The sequence below is a fragment of the Malurus melanocephalus genome, unplaced genomic scaffold (genome assembly GCF_030028575.1).
Source record: "Malurus melanocephalus ecotype Western Australia unplaced genomic scaffold, MMel_1.1 scaffold_50, whole genome shotgun sequence".
Lineage (NCBI taxonomy): Eukaryota > Metazoa > Chordata > Aves > Passeriformes > Maluridae > Malurus > Malurus melanocephalus.
In genome coordinates, this window is record NW_026623282.1 from 3150390 (window position 1) to 3168496 (window position 18107).

Sequence of the window (18107 nt, forward strand, 5' to 3'; positions counted from 1 at the left end):
TAAGAAGCTATTTTGTGAAGGTAARTGCCATAAGAAAGGCTGACATGGAACATCAGGAACATCTGAATCTCCACAAGCACTCTTCACTATAATGAAAAGTAAGTGTGTGTGAAATATTTCTGTTCTTACTATAAATGCTATTAACAATGGAAAATATATAGAGAAATATATCTTGTGTTTCTTGAAAGTTTCTGTCACACTAACCCACCACCCATTGATTTTTCTGGAGAATAAGGCATGCAACATTTTGCCACAACATAATTCACACCAGAAAGTATGAATAAAGAGGGAATCACAGTTTAAACAATACTGCCTGATTACACCAGAATGACCTTGAAGAACCAGTTGAGCAATTAGAAAATWAGCACTCAGAGACTGCCATAATTTGCTCTAGCAGCCCATCCCATCCGAAATCAAACCTTCAGGAGGTTGAGCGACACATTACTAGACAACACACCCCCATCTCTCTCGCAACTGAAGCCTTGTGAAGCGACACAAACATTATAAAAGTGAGAGTGATGCAACATCTCAGGAGAGTTCAGGAAGGGAATTTAGACTCATTTCATCACCACTGAACTCTAAACAGTTCAACAGAAAGGTGATGCTCAAARAGAAAAAAAAAAGAAAAGCAAGATTGAATCAAATTTCTCCCAGAGAAAAACAGCAAGGATAAATTGAACCCATTTCCTCAAGTGTATTAGGAAAGATAGACCAGAAAAAAAACAATGCTACCAAGAGACAATTACGGCTATACTTAATTCTATAAGCTCCAAATATAATAACTGTATTTCATACCAGTTGAATAATTACCTTATTTTTATATAAGAAGGTGAAAAATTGAGTTTGTTGAAAGTGAGTAACACTAAACAAACTTTAGCCTGCTACCCCTCCCAAAACCCATCTAGATGTCTTGTCCATGCCACTTGTTCTCCTGCCTGTATTTTAAAGCCAGACCCCATTTGCCACTGCTGTCCTGTGCTCAGCCTTGTCTCAGGCACTTCCAGCAGTGAGCCCAGCACAGCACTGCTCAGAGCAGCTCTGCTCACCTCCCACTGCTGTCACCCATCGCCCTTTGGTGGCAGCACTCTCAAGTCCCTCTCACTGCTCAAGACCTCCCTCCCTGCAGATCCTGTGAAGCTCAGACTTGGGCACGCTCCAGTCACAGCCTGAGCTGTTCCTCTCCTCTCCCAGACACAGCTAAATTGGTGACAGAACTGCTGCTGGCAGATAGATGAGTGGCGCTTACAAAATCCTAAGTGACTCGCAGATATGAAGAATGATTTCTTTATCCCTTTTTCAACAGATWGCAAACGATCTGATTTCAGTAAGTGAAAATTTAGGAACCTTCCCCCCTAACTCAAACTGATTTAATGATAAGGCATTGTAMAATTCAAATGCATGGTGGATCAGGGGAAAGAATAATGATAAATGCATCAGAGACACATTGAACAGTAGATAACAAAAKCTGATGCAGGACACCCCTAGATTGATGAGACCTGTGAAGGTACACAGGAGGAGGATTATTCTACATAGGCACTGTAGTTCTCTCTATTCTCTAGCAGCAAGCACTGGCAGACAGGACAMCACGCTGGCCACACCTTTGGGTTTGGCTTTAAACACTGCTCCTGAACAGGCAGGAGTGATGCAGCCTCTGCAGSAACAGTAGCCACTGCAGCACATATATCACAGCACTGGAGAGATATGATGTAAAACACAACAGTAAACTATCAACACTTATCTCTTCCTTAATCCTTTTTTAAGTCCACATTATACCCAGTTAACATCTGGTACAACCCAGTTTTTCAGASGAAGAGCAAACTGAAACAGTTGTACTTGGCAGTGTCATTACTCTTGCCTATGAGATTTCATTTATTTTAACATACTGATTATTTTTCATCTGCTTAAAGAAACCCACGAGCATTTTTAAAGGCATGGCAAGTACACTACCAATAAACTAAGCAACATACTGCCTGGTTTCTCACAGAAACGGTTGTCTTGGCCATACTCTGGACAGGCCAGTGCCACACACCATGTGAAAGCAAGAACAAACTCCTGCACCAAAACGCCATAAGCCCTGTAAGATATCAACTACTGCAAAACCAAAGCAAAACAAMGGATATGTCCAATACTCTACAAAAAAATTAGTGTATTCTGTCTTTTTTCATCAAAGTTCTTGTTGTTAAGGGTGTTAACACTGAAACAGTCTGGCGAGGTCTTGGAATTACATGACTGATTACCAAGAATGACACTAAGGAATCCTCTAGAAGAGGATGATCACATCCACATATTAATGGTCAGTAACAACCCAGCCAAAAAATGCAGAAATRMCCTCTGTCACAGCATTCCTGGGCCYGCTGCACTCCATCTGGGCTGGACCAAGGTCACTAATGGTCCCTATCCACAGTCATCAAAGTCTGACATCCAAGTAGAGGTGAACGGAAACTTTTCTAATAGAAGGGAAGACAGAAGTCTGCAGAGTTCTTCTTCTTYATTTTTAAATAACCCCAAAAGTATAAGAACTTTTGCAGTAGGAGAGCATGACATTTTAAAAATACCATTTTATTATGCTTTTCTAAGAAGATTAAAGGTAAGAGTTTTCTTCCTAGCATTGGAGTAAAGTTAGCACGCCCAACAGCAGACAGGGAAATAATCAGAAACATGCAACACATTTCTAGGCTCATTAGCATAGCAACATTCAAGCAGTTACCAGAGTCTATTATTATTCTTTTGGAGGAAAAAAATACATCTTTTTACTCACTTATACAAAGTTTAAAGAGTTTTGAATCAGTAGATTGAAAATAGGTAAATATTTGATGGACAAAAGTGAAAAGATCAGAGGTTCCTACTCCAAACGTAGCCATAGTTTAGTGCGATGTAGTAGTGAAACATGTATTGGTGGGGGAGGAATAGATAAAGACCACTAATTAGTTTTATTAACTATAAAGATAAGAGATGAACAAACTACCACAGTAACCCTCCCTTATCTAGAAGCAGGCGTGTTTTGCTTAAGAAACTGACAAATATCTAAAATTTTCATGTCATAATCACACATCTCTAGTGACACTGAACAGAATGTAGATGTACTTTCTAACACAGACTTGCTTGCCAGGGAGTCTCAGGATTATAGGACAGACRCTGACAGATAAAGTGGTTATTGATTGTCTTCACCAACAGGGAAAATTGTGAAGGCTTCCCATGCAAAAAGATCCTTGATTTTACTAAGGGTGTCAAAGTACCAAACAACAAACAGAGAAAGCAAAGACAAGGTGATAAGAACTGAAGTTCAAATACCCATATTAAGGCAGCCACTTGATCTGGCCAGTTGAGTAACTCTGCAGACTCTCAAYTCATTTTACCAAGCATTCTGTCCTTGGCATTAATATTCACATACACCTAAATTATCCTTTCCAAGCCTAGCCTGCATTATTCTAGTGTAGTCCACACTCTCAAGATAAAAATGTTTCAATGAAGAAAAAATACACATAAACAAGTCAGTGATACCATGAGTACCTTGGTACTCCTTTGAAAAGCTACTGGACTACACGTAATTTAAATCTTTATGTTAATTATCAGGGATATTAAAAAGTGAAAACTGAGAAAGAACAAGCATTCCAAGGAGTATTACATGGCTTTTATTACTCTCTTTATATTTAGATTCTGTAAAATTTTTGAAATTTCTTTCAAATATAGATAAGCTATCTTTTAGATTTTAATAATTTAGAAGCAAGAGAAACAGAAGATGYCAGAAGCTGAACAACAGTCAAGAATAAAGCACTCATGAGAAGCCTGTCAGAAGCTCCATGGGGCAAAAGCTCTGCACATGAATTCAGCCAACATGTCGACTCAGCCCGTACTTATCCTGCTATCTAGTGCACAGCACATCACATTCAATAGGTATTGGACTTAACAGCAATCATTAAGAAGSAGATTTGCTGCTGAACCATCACCATGTGAGATACATCAGCTAGCTCTGAAAACCAACACATTACTGATTTATGCACCATCTTGTCTGTATACATTTGGGTGGGGCAGGTTGGAAGTCCTGTGGTGTCCACAGCTCCCTCCATCGTGCTTAGCCAAAGGGAATTACAAACTCAAGGGCGCAATACAGGAAATGACCTATGAAAACAGAAGGGAGAGACAATGCTGGTTCTAAGAAAAGATTATTCTTTTGACTTGAGAAATCACACTCACTTTGGTTGTAAAGACAAGCAAGAGACAGAAACATGCAGWGCAGAAAGAACAGTGTTACACTCAACTGCAAACCCAAATAGTTGCAAGGAGCTATCAAGGCTGTTGCTGAGGTCACTCAGTTTAGCCCTCCAAAAGGTGAAGTTCCTTGCAAGGAATGATATTGCTTTATATTGGGGGACAATATATCAAAATATACTTGGCAACAGACAGTCATCACAATAAAGCAAAATTAGGTACTCCCTATCCAAGCATCTTCACRGAAAATGCTTACAAGCAAAACTGTTTCTTTCTCTTTTGAATTCTGCTACTGCCAAAATAAACTTCATAAGATCCCAGGTTAAATCCTCTTTAGCCAATAAAACAAATAATCTTCCTTCATGAATAATGAGAAAAAATAAAAATGAAAACAACATTATGAGACTTCAATAATTTTAGTGACACTCTACTGCAATTTTAACCTTTTTTATGTAATAACCTTGACTTCCAGTGTTTTCTTCATTAAGTAAAATCACACCATTATGGAATCTGACTAACCTGCAAAACAGGTTCTCTGAACGTTTCCCTTCTTCAACAAGTCATACTATTAAAACTTATCTCTTGGCTTTAAGTAAACGTAACACTATTTTCATAGTTTAGCTAAAGCTAGTCCTAAAGTAAATTGTTGCTGTCAAGTAAGCTGACAAGCTGAGGGTGGGGAGGCTGAATCTAGAAAGTTCCATCTACCTTGCAAAGCAAGTGTGCTATGAATGGCTCAAATTCCAAAAATTATTCCTCTCCTCACACCCCTAAGATCTCAATCTGAATTGCCTCTTTTCCAATCATGAAATCCTTTAAGACCTTTGATAGTAAGTCAAAATGTCAACAGTTTTCAACAGAACCTGAAATGATTTCAAATTACACTTTTTCTAGCTGAAGTTTTTGTTTTTGTAGAAGTTCAAACTATGGAGAGGAATTACAAAAGTATAACTAGGAGGCATATACAGGATCTGCCCAAAAAGATGAATACCTTCTTGCTTAGCAACAGTTACAAGTTAAAGAATGACATCAGGGTGGTGGAGAGGCTGTCCCCATCTCACCCACTTGGGGAGATACCCTAAAACACAACCAAGATGACAAGTGCCTACTACCTCCTGCTAAAACTCAATTCTAAGATACTTGACCAAAAAGACTTTTTCCCAAAGAATTTTTGCTAAGATGGAAGTATTTATAGGCTCATCACAGGGATGGGGGAGGAGGGARAATAAATCACCTGTACACGTAGCTGTTCTTCAAAATGAGGCATAAYATTAGTAGCCTGAGAAAGTTAAAGTCATCTTTTCCTCCACAGTTTGCRAAAGTGCTTATCATACCCTGTCAGCTTCTGGCAGATCAAATACATGGATAACTTTTAAAAGTCTGTGCAAAAAGTATACATGACTAAGTTTTTRTTTGGCCAGACACACACAAAACCTTCAAAAATAAAGCAGGGAGGAAGGAAATCAGCACTGGACAATGCAAATAGAAAGAAAATCAGTTCTCTCTCTACTTCTAGTTCTCTAAGACTCAAGTCCTCTGAAAATTATGTAAAATCGCCACTTCTGGTGGATTTATGCAGAACTGATTATTCACCTGCTGCATTTATTTCTCCTTTGGATCCTCGGTGCCAAAATAAAACAATTCTACTGTAGCACAGTAATCAGAACAGACTGAAGTCTAAACAGCTATATAAAATTCACAAACCCATCAAACCTGGACTGCCAAAAATCTATACTCAGAAACACAGCCATTTTAAATTAATTATCCACACTGCAAAGAAAGGTGCATAGAACTCTCCAGGGAAAGTTTTTTTCTCAGTAGTACCTCAAAAAGACAACTTTGAAGTAGTACTTTGAAAAGAACAGATACTGTTACTCTGTAATGAGTTTTGAGGAAGCAACATCTATATTCTGTGCCATTCCTCCCACGCATTCTTCAATAGCACACTCTGTTTTCTTTTAGCTGAATCAATCTAAAATAAATCCTTCAGGAAATGAGCACCTGTTAGGAAGTAAGGRGTTCACAGGTTAAAATGCCACAATATGAAAATGCTAGCACCCACAAAAATGCCATGATCTCTACAGGAACTGGGAAGAGTTCATAATCAAAAAATTACAAAGATGAAACTCCGATCTGTATCCTGTTACAAGACGGAACAATCTACAATCATGTAGCTTTTTAAATGGAAGTTAATGCAAGGTYACACTCAAGTAAGTTGTTTTAAAACTATCTCACTTTATTGAACAATGTCAAATTACTTCCTTGGCCATTGATTTGAATGGTACCAACTTTAACTGTTTATTCCACAAAACTCACAGATGGGTATATTCACCCCTACCTCAATGCCATAGAATTCACCTCCCCTGTTTTTTTTTTATTTTTGACAGTCTGATATGACAACTGATCACTGTCAAATAACATCCTAAGAAAAAAATGATGAAATAAACGGTTGCTTTGTAGAATGGAGTGTACAAACCTTACCGTAAGTCCCAGCTGTGTTCTGTAGATTCAACTCAGAGTTGAATTTCGCCACTAAAACCAAACCTACATAAGCTGTGATTAAGACACATATCTAAGCACTGCCCAGCACATGATCTCATGAAATTTGTCTTGACAAAGGCCAAAGACCTTCCTGAACTAATTACTGTTGGGTGCTTTTTGTGTAAGATATGATGTGGCATAACCCCTGTTTAAAAACTGCAAGTAGCAAATCATTTGTAAGAGAATTCATCTAAGCTCAGAATCAAACATCAAAGAGCGCTCTTCAACATCACTTTTCCTSTGTTACATATTCAGATGCTTTTATCTGATGAGCCCTTTTCTYCCTACCTTCCGAGAAACTGGAAAGGCTGAGACAACAGGCCCTTGGAAGTCAGGGACACAGACAATTACATCATCTTTCCTGCTAAGTACTCACAAAAACTGGTAATTCTGGAATAAATCCCTGTTGGATACTCAATAACCTCCCATTTCACACCATGGTGAAGAGATTAAAGGATAAGAATAGTCCTTTTTTTTGATTCACATAATATTGTGCAACCAGAAGAGAGCCTTCCTAAGGGTAACTGTACCTAAGACACATGCAATGTGGCAATGCTTCCATGAATACTGCTTGCAGCATACAGACAAATACTGGGTTTTGTCAACCAGCTGAGAGTTCTGATTATCCCTTTCAAAACTGCTATATCCCCTAGAAGCTTTATCAATGTAACTTCATGTTTTCTTCCAAGACAACAYGAAAAGAAAAACATCATTACCACAATTCCCCGTAACCACTACCAAACACATTACTGARGGTTTTCCATGACATAAAACGGGAAGATCCATGTTATCTGGAAACAAAAACACGAYTGCATTTGAAATCTAACGAGCTGAAGTCCCCTTACTTTTCCAAAAGCAGCAGATGCAGTGCTGCCCCWCCCCTGAAGATAAAGCTGCCCAGCTGTCTCCCCACCCATGCTCCTTCTCAAGGAAAATGTACATGTCCAAGCAAGGGTTAATAATGCCATGGTGAATCTGCCTGCAGTCTCAGGTGGCTAATGGTTAATTGCCTTCCAGCAGAAAAGGATTGCTACAGGAGAAAGCAACAGATCCCCAATGCCATAAAAAGTGCCTATGCTTGCAAATCCCAACTTGTCATTTTATCTTCCTTTGAACCTAAAACCATCTGTCTTATCTTACAAAAACTGAGAAGTATCAGAATCTAATTTCTACCATGCTTACATTTAGAAACACACATTAGAAAAATACAAAACATCTACCATACAGAAATACATACTGGATTGCAATAAATGAAAGATTTTGCTCTTGAGGGGCAGGAGGGAGAAAAGAAACCTAATCTTACACTTTTATCCAACTGCCAAGCTTTACTTTGCAAACTGCAGCATCATATTTGTACAAATGGCAGCTGCAGCTGATAAGCCATTTCCTCACAGTATCATAAATGGAGGGAAAAAACCATTTCAACAGTAAAATAAAATTATTTTGCTCATTAAAAGTATTTTTTTAATCTACATTTAAGCTTAAGRGAGTAAGTTAAAACAGACCTTAGGTCAGGAATGTTACAGTCTACTTAGTGTAATAAATAATGACACTTTAGCAAAAAAATGATGAAGACAGTAAGAMTCAAAACCCTACATTTTTAAGTAAAATTTAAATACCAGTCAGAAAGCTGCAAATCATAACATAAGCTTGTGCTCCTCTTCTTTATAATTATGTCTTMATTTTTCTCAAAGATAAATGTTTTTAAACAAAACAAAATTCAACCAACTACAATACATATGAGGCTATCAGCTCTTAAATTGGGTGTAACCAAGACAATACAGCATGCCTATACTTACACAACCAATTACTTGGCTAAATAAGACCATTTACTCAGATTAAAACCAGTAGAATTAATATCCTTCTCTGTATTTTGCATTGCATTGATCTGAGGTACTGCATGCAAATGAAGAAAACGTTACTAGAAATTGGTTCTTTTTTAAGAAGTATAACCGTGCACATGCATATTTAATTATTAGCATTGATGAGTCTGTAATTTCTTCTCTTTCGTTATAKTCAACTAATTATTCATAGTTTACATTTCCAAATGTCAGAATTTTTYAATTCCCAGCTCCAAATCAAAAAACTGCACATCTCAAAGGTGCATTGACATTGACAAGTGTCTCATGCTGTATTTGCAACCAAAGAGCCTTTTTGAGATTAATTCTTTATCAAGATTAGGAATTGAATGGGGATTTTGTTATACCAATGGCTGATGCTCATCACTACAACTGTGAAAATGAAACCTGATTCCAAGATGCATCACACCGTTTCCAAGAGACACTGGGAAGTATTAGTGCTGCTTCACAACCCTCTGGAGGAGACCTCATTTGGTCAACCACCCTGAAGAAATGCCTAACTGGAACAGACATGGTGACAGCCAAACTGGGTCGTCACAAGAGGCCTGGCTCGTTTAGCTTAGCAAAGCAATGCAGTTCTCTGTGAGCGTACTGGGGATGGGCAGAAGGCAACAATTAAACTGAGGACAGGGAAGCAGAGTCAAGTGTCCTGGAATACACTCCAACTGAAGGACAAGAYGACCAGGCACAGCATGAAGGACATGGGGCAGAACTGAAGATATGGACAGTGAAGATCTATTTCAAATGAACTTGAATCAGCTAATGAAAGGCATTTTACATATTTCTACAGAYAGACAGAATCAAAACAGCTGCCCAGATCCCTTCACATTTTTCTCACCATTCACATGAAAAAGCTTTGCAGCCACCCAAATACATCTGCAACTCAACTATAATAGAAGAGTAGCCTGTGTCTTCTGGGTGCTTTTTTCAGCAGCAAGGCAGAGGAAGGAAAATTTGTCTACAGCAGTTTTTACAAAGCTCGGATGTATCTTTTTATGTTCTATTTAAAATACAAAAAAAAAAAAAAATCAGTATTTTGTGAAAAGTATGGACAGTTTGCAAGGTAAAGCAAACTTGCAAATCTGAAACCAAATTAAAATCAGAACGGGAGGAAATCATGTCTTTTACTGGTGGATGTGCAGGAGTTAATTGTATTTAATGAGTTTTCAGCACAGTATTAAATGCTATCCCCTAGATGAAAAGTGAAACGGCAGCAAGTGCTGCAGCAAGTTCATTTCTTGCAATGAACACAAAATAACAGAATTAACTTAAGGGCAGGCAAGCTTAGACTTGAATGAAAATATACTTGTATCTATAATACTCGAATGCGCAGCTACTAAGAACCCAGGCTTTCCAGTGGAAAAAGGGAGGGAAGACAGTTTTGTTTTAATTACACACATTACAAATTCTTTAGAAGCACATATCCCTTCCCACATGCAATACTTCCCTTCTTTGTAGCTAAATATGACACAGCAGAACACAGCCAATCCACCTCCTACCAGGATTCTGCCTTCTCTGTTCTAGGAATATGTTCAACATTTTCCCAGTGATTTTGCAGTCACATGTGCTAAAAAAAGATACCAAAAGCTAATAATGAACACGATTCAAGCATTCATTTTCCCAAGCACAATGACCAAATGTTCCGAGCAGGTAGTTAAAATTTACCCAAATTTTCTCAACTAGCCCTGACAGGTAACAACCGTGCATATAAATTTTCTTCCTAGTCAGAGCTGTTAAGAGTTTTAATCTGTTGTTTCAGCTTCAATCCTGAACAGAAATAAGTAAAATTAACAGGATTACACAAATGCAAACCAAGCCAATGCAACCCCAAAATGTGCCAGCAGGGTCATTATGAACAGTAGAAAGCAGTCCTCCAAAGGCAAGTTTAAGACATTGAGGACAACATTTAGGAATTAACTACCGGACTGTGTCACTTCAGGGCTACAACTGCAGATGCCCTTCTCCAGGAATTATGTTAAAAGAAAATGACCTCACCTGTTAACCGTTAAAAGGTTAAACACACACCCTCCCCACAGCAAAATCTCATAAAGCAGTAAGTAAAGCCACATTCTGGACAGGGGAGAGGCCATTTTCAGAAGGATCCACCAAATACAATTTCTAAAACTAGCCATATTTTTCTCAGAACAGAAAAAAATAGTTAGGTAAACTTCATGTGCTGTATGAGGATGTGACACTGACAGTACAAGCCAGAGAAATAACTCTCTATTTCCAAGCCATTTCAATTCTGCAAAAATCAGCATCAGTGAGAAGCTGAGTCCTAGTTTAATAGTTAAGAGGAATCAGCAAATTACAGAAGAAGATGCTGCAAGTAAGCTTTAACATCAGAACTGCATTCAATGGTTGTGTTTCTAACAAATCACTGCAGAGTTAATAAAACCCCRAGTTAAGCTAATATCCAGAGGAGATTACCTCAGTCCTAGCACTTCATTATCCTCAAATTGCCGAGCTCTCAATGGTCACCATACACGCATGCAGCACATCATGTATTAGTTTCTTATGGCCATGTGAAATACACTACTGAAACACAACACATGCTTTGCTTCAAGTACCACCATGGGAGGGACCAGACATTTACTGAATCAAATGAGGAAACACATAAAACTTGAAGTCCTTTGACACAAATTTATTGCTGCAACCTAAGAAGCGGGGATCAGTGTCTGCAATCTATTCAACCACTCCTCACCAAAATACAGGGGTGTAAATGGCAGGAAGACAACCACGATCCCAGCACACATACAAGGAACRAAAAAAAGAAAGTGGCATCACCAAATTTTCATCTGGAATGTTCCCTGGCCCAAGGATGGAAGGTTATAATCAGACAGTGAGACAAATTCATGTCCTGGACTGGATTTGCAGGAACACTTGCCTATATTCCCTATACCGAGGAAGATTACAAGGAAAAACACACAGTGCACATTACAGATGATTCTTAGAAAGTTTTGAGATTTGGATTGTGGAGTCTGTAGGGGGTGAGGCATTAAGGAGAAGCAGGAGRCAGTTGAGCCAAGTCATCTGTGACTGTAAAGTCTTTAAGGCTATTCAAGAGGAGACTGCAAAAGACAAAGCCAAGTAAACAGCTGTATCAGAAAAACACCAAAAAGAACAAGCTGCATACTGGCCCTACTCACGGTGCACACTGCTCCAGACATTCTTTGCCTCTTTCAGACTCAAGGAAATAAAAGCTGTTTAATGTTCATTCATGGCTCCTTATCCACACGGATACTACTAACAACTATTGAGAAGAAATAAGAACCTCCCAATCAGCTCTCCACACCCTAACACTGTCAGGAACATACTCTCCTTGCCATGAGCTTGAAAATGCTATCAAAGGACAGCTTTGGCTTCTCTGAACATGTCATGAGAATCTACATGCCAGTAGGTGAGAACGTAGAAGATTACAAGGAATTAACATATAAAAAAAGCCTGTCCTGGTTGTTAACTTGAGGGAAKACTATTTTTCACTAGGATCATAAGCAAAACATCAAGAGCCCAAAGATGACATACTAGGGCAAGAGCCTAGAAGTAAGGACAAGTRATTATTCACCAAAGTTCATAAAATCCAAGTAACCAATCCATCAGACTTAGACAAATGCATACTAATGCACAAAACATAAGAAAAGGTGCTAGAATTCTCTGACTGTGATTAAGACCATAATCTTAAGAGATCATAATCCGTAAGAGTCTCTTTCCTGCTGGAATAGTCAAAGAAAGAGGTTCACAGACAAACAAAAAACACAACAAAAACTAAACATACGAACAAAAACCCAAACCAAACAAATCCAAGGGCTGATGAGTGTTATGCCCTATACCCAAAGGATTCAAGCATCACAAAGGCAGAGACAGGAATCCTGAAAGTCTGCAAATAATAAAAGGAGGAAAGCACATGAGTGCTACCAAGTTGCAAGCTTACTGCAGGCCATCAAAAATGGCCAACAGACAGATGATAGCCTTTCTGAGAAGGTGGAGGAAAACGTAAGACTTCTTGTTACAAGGAGATAGTAAGAACCAAGCACCTACTGGGAATGGTTCAAGGAACTTACATTTTTAAAACACGGAAAGCAACTGGAGACACTTCCTTGAGCTGTAGCAGCAAGAAAAAAAGCAGTTGACAATAAACAATAAGAGACGGTTTCAGTKGAAGTGAACCATCATTTCAATGGTTACTGAAGAGGGAAAGGAAGGAAGAACATTTTGAGACAGATTTCACACCGCTAAATAAGAGCTCACAGAAGGCAAGTCTACAGCAAGGAAGAGCTAATTCTCAAATGACACAATAGAAACAAATAAATTCAAGAAAATCAAGCACAGCAAGATAATAGAAAACATAGCAAGAGAATAATGACTCAGAAAAAGCACACATAAAGGGAGTAACAAGCACAACAACAGCAAGAGGGACAAGTATAAAAGGCTAAAGGCACAAAATGAAATCATTCTTACAAAACAGCTTGAGGCTACTAAGAAATCATTCTATCAGTACACTACTATTACTACTAGAATTTCTCCATTACTGAATGAAGAGAGAAAACTGATGAAGAGATTGATGGTCCTCACCAAGGGGATCAACTACATGCAGGTGACAGGCACAATTAGCACAAATAAATGAGTACAAATATCCACCCAGAATCAGCTGATTATTGGAAACAGGCATACTTTTATTTTTTTCCAAGTAGGCTAGATCTGATAACATTCAAGAAACTTCCTCAGGAAATCCTCTGAGCCACCTCAAAATCAATAATCCTATATTTGAAAACTCATGAAGGATGCCTTAGATAATCAGCAGCTTAGAAAAAGGTATATTATTTAAACCATTATCTATAAAGCAAAAAAAAAACAAACCAAAAAACCAACCTTCCACCCCAGAAAAAAAAATTTACAAAAACTGAGGCAGAAAAAAGGACAGTGAAGGTAGGATCACCTGAGGAATGCCTTGTCTTCAGTTCCCAGAGAAGTTAAATATATCCAAACAATCTTTTTAAGCACTTAGATGATATGGAGAGGAAGAAGAGAAATCTTGATTAAGTCAAACCAGTAAAATGGAAGAGTTACACAGGGAAAGAAGAATAAATGTCATTATTTACTTGATTAATGTTTTTGACAGCCTTAAGTACTGCAACTTTCTCATGACCAAACTAATTAGCAAGATCTTGACAATTACCATGAATTTCCAAATACACTTAGGTGACTATATGCAAAAGAGGAGTCAACAAGGTCAGACTGTTGGAAAAAGCTAATGCTACCTTGGGATGCATAGCTTATGTGACACAGGATATAATCCTTTCACCTAAACTGCTCCAGCAGATCTCAGAGGGACAACTGCAACTCATTCTGAACACAGGTCTTTGAGCCAGACAGGAACAGCTGGAGAAAAGCCACAACAGAACTACCACCAGACACAGACAATATTACCKGCCAGGAAAAGCTGAGGGAATTGGAGATACCAACCTTACAGATCAGAATACTGAGGAGACAGAGTAATTACTGAGTCAGTTCTCTCTATCCACAACAAACCAAATAAGCAACAAAATGTTTGAATTGCAGCATGGGAGATTTCTATGCAATAGGAAATTAACAGCACGGTAGTTTAGTGCAAAAATAGGCTGCTTGGTGAGGTTGTGGAGTCTCCATCAAATAGGCAATTTTAAGAGCAGGGTAAACAAGCAAGTAACAAAAGAAGAATTAGTACTGTCTCCACTGGACAGAAGACAGATGAATGAGATAAAAATTAGGATGGAAACAAAACCAAGAAACCACAACACAAAACAATGTCAAAGAAAATCAATTTCATTTTTCAGACAAATCATCCACCTTTTAATATGTATCAAGAAATATATATATACAAATACTAACATGCTTTAATATTTTAAAAGACRATAAAAAGCTCAAGAATTAGTAGAGTCTACCTGAGAGGATTCACAAACAGAAAAAACAGGGCCACAACACTCAAAACCCATGGATGCTATCCCACTCCTGACACACCATGGCGGTCAGACTACCTGCCTGCTCAGTGCCTGCTCAGCTGTTAACCAAGCTCATGCTCTCTTCCACAAATGCACGAATAAAAGTGTGACTAGGAAGATGGAAAAAAAAGACAGCCTAATTAGAAGRATAAATCCACACAGTAGCAGTGGGACACAGGCATCCTTTCTGCATCTCCCATCCCTATTTATGTCAATATAGTGGAGTTGTAAGCCTATACAGTACCATTTTCTTTCAAGTATGCTAGCTCAGGAAGTCGGACCACAAGGTCCAGTTTTCCACAATGAGGAGCTACTGCCATCCTCCCTGTTCAATAGTGTTGGTCAAATTGTGCTTAAGAGGAATAGAATCCCAATAGCACATCGGAAGGGCAGACACAACAGATGCCAGAAAGACATCATCTTCCAGTGATCCTCTCATKCTTTAACGACAGACATTCGTGCTCCACTAAACCCCAGTAAAGCCCACTAAGCAGAGACACCTACAAAGGAAATAATTATCAGACCTCACACCTTCCTAATCATGTAGTAACACGTATTAGTAGATTACTGCTATAATATAAATTCTCTCATGTCACAAATATCCTCCTACACAATATCCATTTTGGTCAAAAAGATTAAGACAAGGACACTAAAAATTTACCAGTCATAAATAAAAAGCCTTAAAAGTATCAATAAAGGCAGCCCATTCATCAATTATGCTTTGTTGATCACAAGTTAATACCAAGACTACAAAAACTTTGCATGCAACTTCAAAAAGTTAAATTACTCAAGCACACTATACAAAAGAATATATTTGTGGCAGAAGTGTCAGARACAGGACAATGCAAGCAAAATAAAACAGCAAAGACTAACTTCCTGTTATAAAACAAGAAGGAAATACATGAGTAACAAAGAAACCACAGAAAATTTGTTTTCCATCAGAAGAATTCATCCCTAACTTGGGAAAACAATTAAAATATAAAAATACAATTATTTGGGAATTATTTTTTAATATTAGGGAAATACCTCACATACTAAGGGTTGGAGTGGGAATATTGATCTGCTGGAAGGTAGGAAGACTCTTCAGAGGGATCTGGACTGGGTGGATCAATGGGCCCAAGGGTTCAACAAGGCCAAATGCCAGGTCCTGCCCTCAGGGTCACAACAACCCCTGCAGTGCCACAGGCTGGGAAAGAGTGGCTGGAAAGCACCCATCAGAGAAGGACATGAGGGTGGTGATGGACAGTGGCTGGTGTGCCCAGGTGGCCAGAAGACCAATGGCACCTGACCTGGATCAGCAATAGTGTGACCAGCMGGACCAGGGCAGTGACTGTCACCCTGTACTCAGCAGTGGTGAGGAGGCCTCACCTCGAGTCCAGTGTTCAGCTCCCAGCCCCTCACTACAAGAAAGTCACTGAGGTCCAGAGAAGGGACATGGAGCTGGTGAAGGCTCTAGAGGATAAGTCCCATGAAGAATGGCTGAGGGTGCTGGAGGTATTTATCCTGGAGAACAGGAGGCTCAGGGGTGACCTTAACTGCTTCCTACAACTACCTGAAAGGAGGCTGTAGCCAGGTGGGGATCAGTCTCTTCTCCCAGGCAACCAGCATCGGGACAAGTGGAAATGGCTCAGGTTGGACATTAGGAAGAATTTCTTCATGTAAGCAGCTGTTAAACATTGGAATAGACTCCCCATGGAGGTGGTAGAGTCATCATCCCTGAAGGTGTTCAGGAAATGACTGGACATGGCACTTAGTACTATGGTTTAGATGACGTAGTGGATCAGTCAAAGGCTTGACTCATGATCTCACAGGTCTTTTCCAACTGACTCTGTGATCTAATAGACTCTGTGATTCTGTATCCTCCTTTCTGTAATACTGAACACTATTTATAAGCTGTTTCACCAAGTTAAGATTTCATGAAAAAAGCTTATGATAAGAATGCTGAATTTCTCAGGATTATCACAAATCCAAACAGGGGTGGGAGTAACTTTCTTTGATTTTTTTTTTTTGTGTGTTTTGGTTTTTTTCAGTGCAAGGGAGGTCTAACACCAGTTAAGATTCTCAAGGCTTTGGCAGAACAGACCAGCACGGACTTTTGCAGCTTAGCTGTCAAATCATCAGTAACACCTTACTGACTGAGAGGATGAGCCAATCTCACCAACATGTAACACCATCAGGCGCAATTCACTCACTTCAGAGTTTGTTTCAAAACTGGCTTCACATTTAGACAAATGATCRTTTCTGTGACCTTAATCAAAAGCCACAAAGGCAAGCACACATTCAGACTTCTGTCTGAACATTCTACTTAAAAAGGCCATTACTAGCAATGTTTTAACAAATTTCTAGGGATCAGAACAATCCCCTACCCTTACATACTAGATTTTTCACCTGATTAAAAATGAAAACATAAGCTCAGAATGACTTGAAATATTGACAGAAAAATGTTCCTYTTCATTTTTAAGATACAGCCATCAAGTTTACAGAAAATGCAACAAGCAGTCTAAATAATATTCAATGTGTGATTGTCATAATTTCTGCATAATTCTGAAAAGTAGTAAGCTAGGTCACCAAGGACAGCATTTCTGAAAACATTAAATAATAACTAATAATTAACTTAGYTCCTATGCAATGTTTCTCAGTACAAAGTTCCATACCCTCCTACATAAGGTTTCCAATCTGTAACTAGTGGATACTGTACAAGTATGGCAGTTTGTTTTCCAGACAGAAAAAAAGTAATTGTAATTCTTTTCCTTTGAAAGCATAATAATCTTTTTTAAAAAGCGTTTTTTTATCTCAAAATTGTGGAACTTTAATTTAGTCCAATTYTATTCTTGTGGTTCAGACTCTTATGATGCTAAAAAAACCCCAACATAGTCACCTTCAGGCTGCTGCTGCAAGCTGTCTCAAATCACAGCAGACACCAGTACAATTCCCTGCAGACTCCCTGAAAAGAAGTGGAGAATGACAGTATACACAAAATCTTGGGAGATAAATCTTGGGAATAGCCAGGAAAAAATGTGAAGATAAAATAAAGATGATCACACAGATAAAACTGAGAAGTTTCTTTGACAGTAGAGTTCTATCTCTTGCTGGGTGACAAAATAAAACCTTAATTCATCTGAAGCCTATTACAGTGAAGATTTGGGTTTCAACTACACATTAGCCACATAGATAAGGTTAAGGCCATTAAAATAAAATTGTGAAAAACTTGTAGTGAGCCTCAGCTAAACCACCAGCTTGCCATCTGTTGTGGCAGCAGCTTATTGAAGATAAGCAGCCTGGAAGCATTATGGCAATTAAGAAATCTTTTGGTCATTAACTCCACACCAATTAAACACTAAAGGCTGGCAGAACCATACCGTGGCTCAGAACTGCTTTTAAGGCAACCTCTTCTGTTCGTTCCCAAGACTGGTTTCACAATGAGACACAGCATGGCAAAGGACCTCTACACATTTACTCARGCACTTCTTTGTCCATTGGTAACCCACGTATGTGTGTGTTCTCCTACTCAAAAATAATT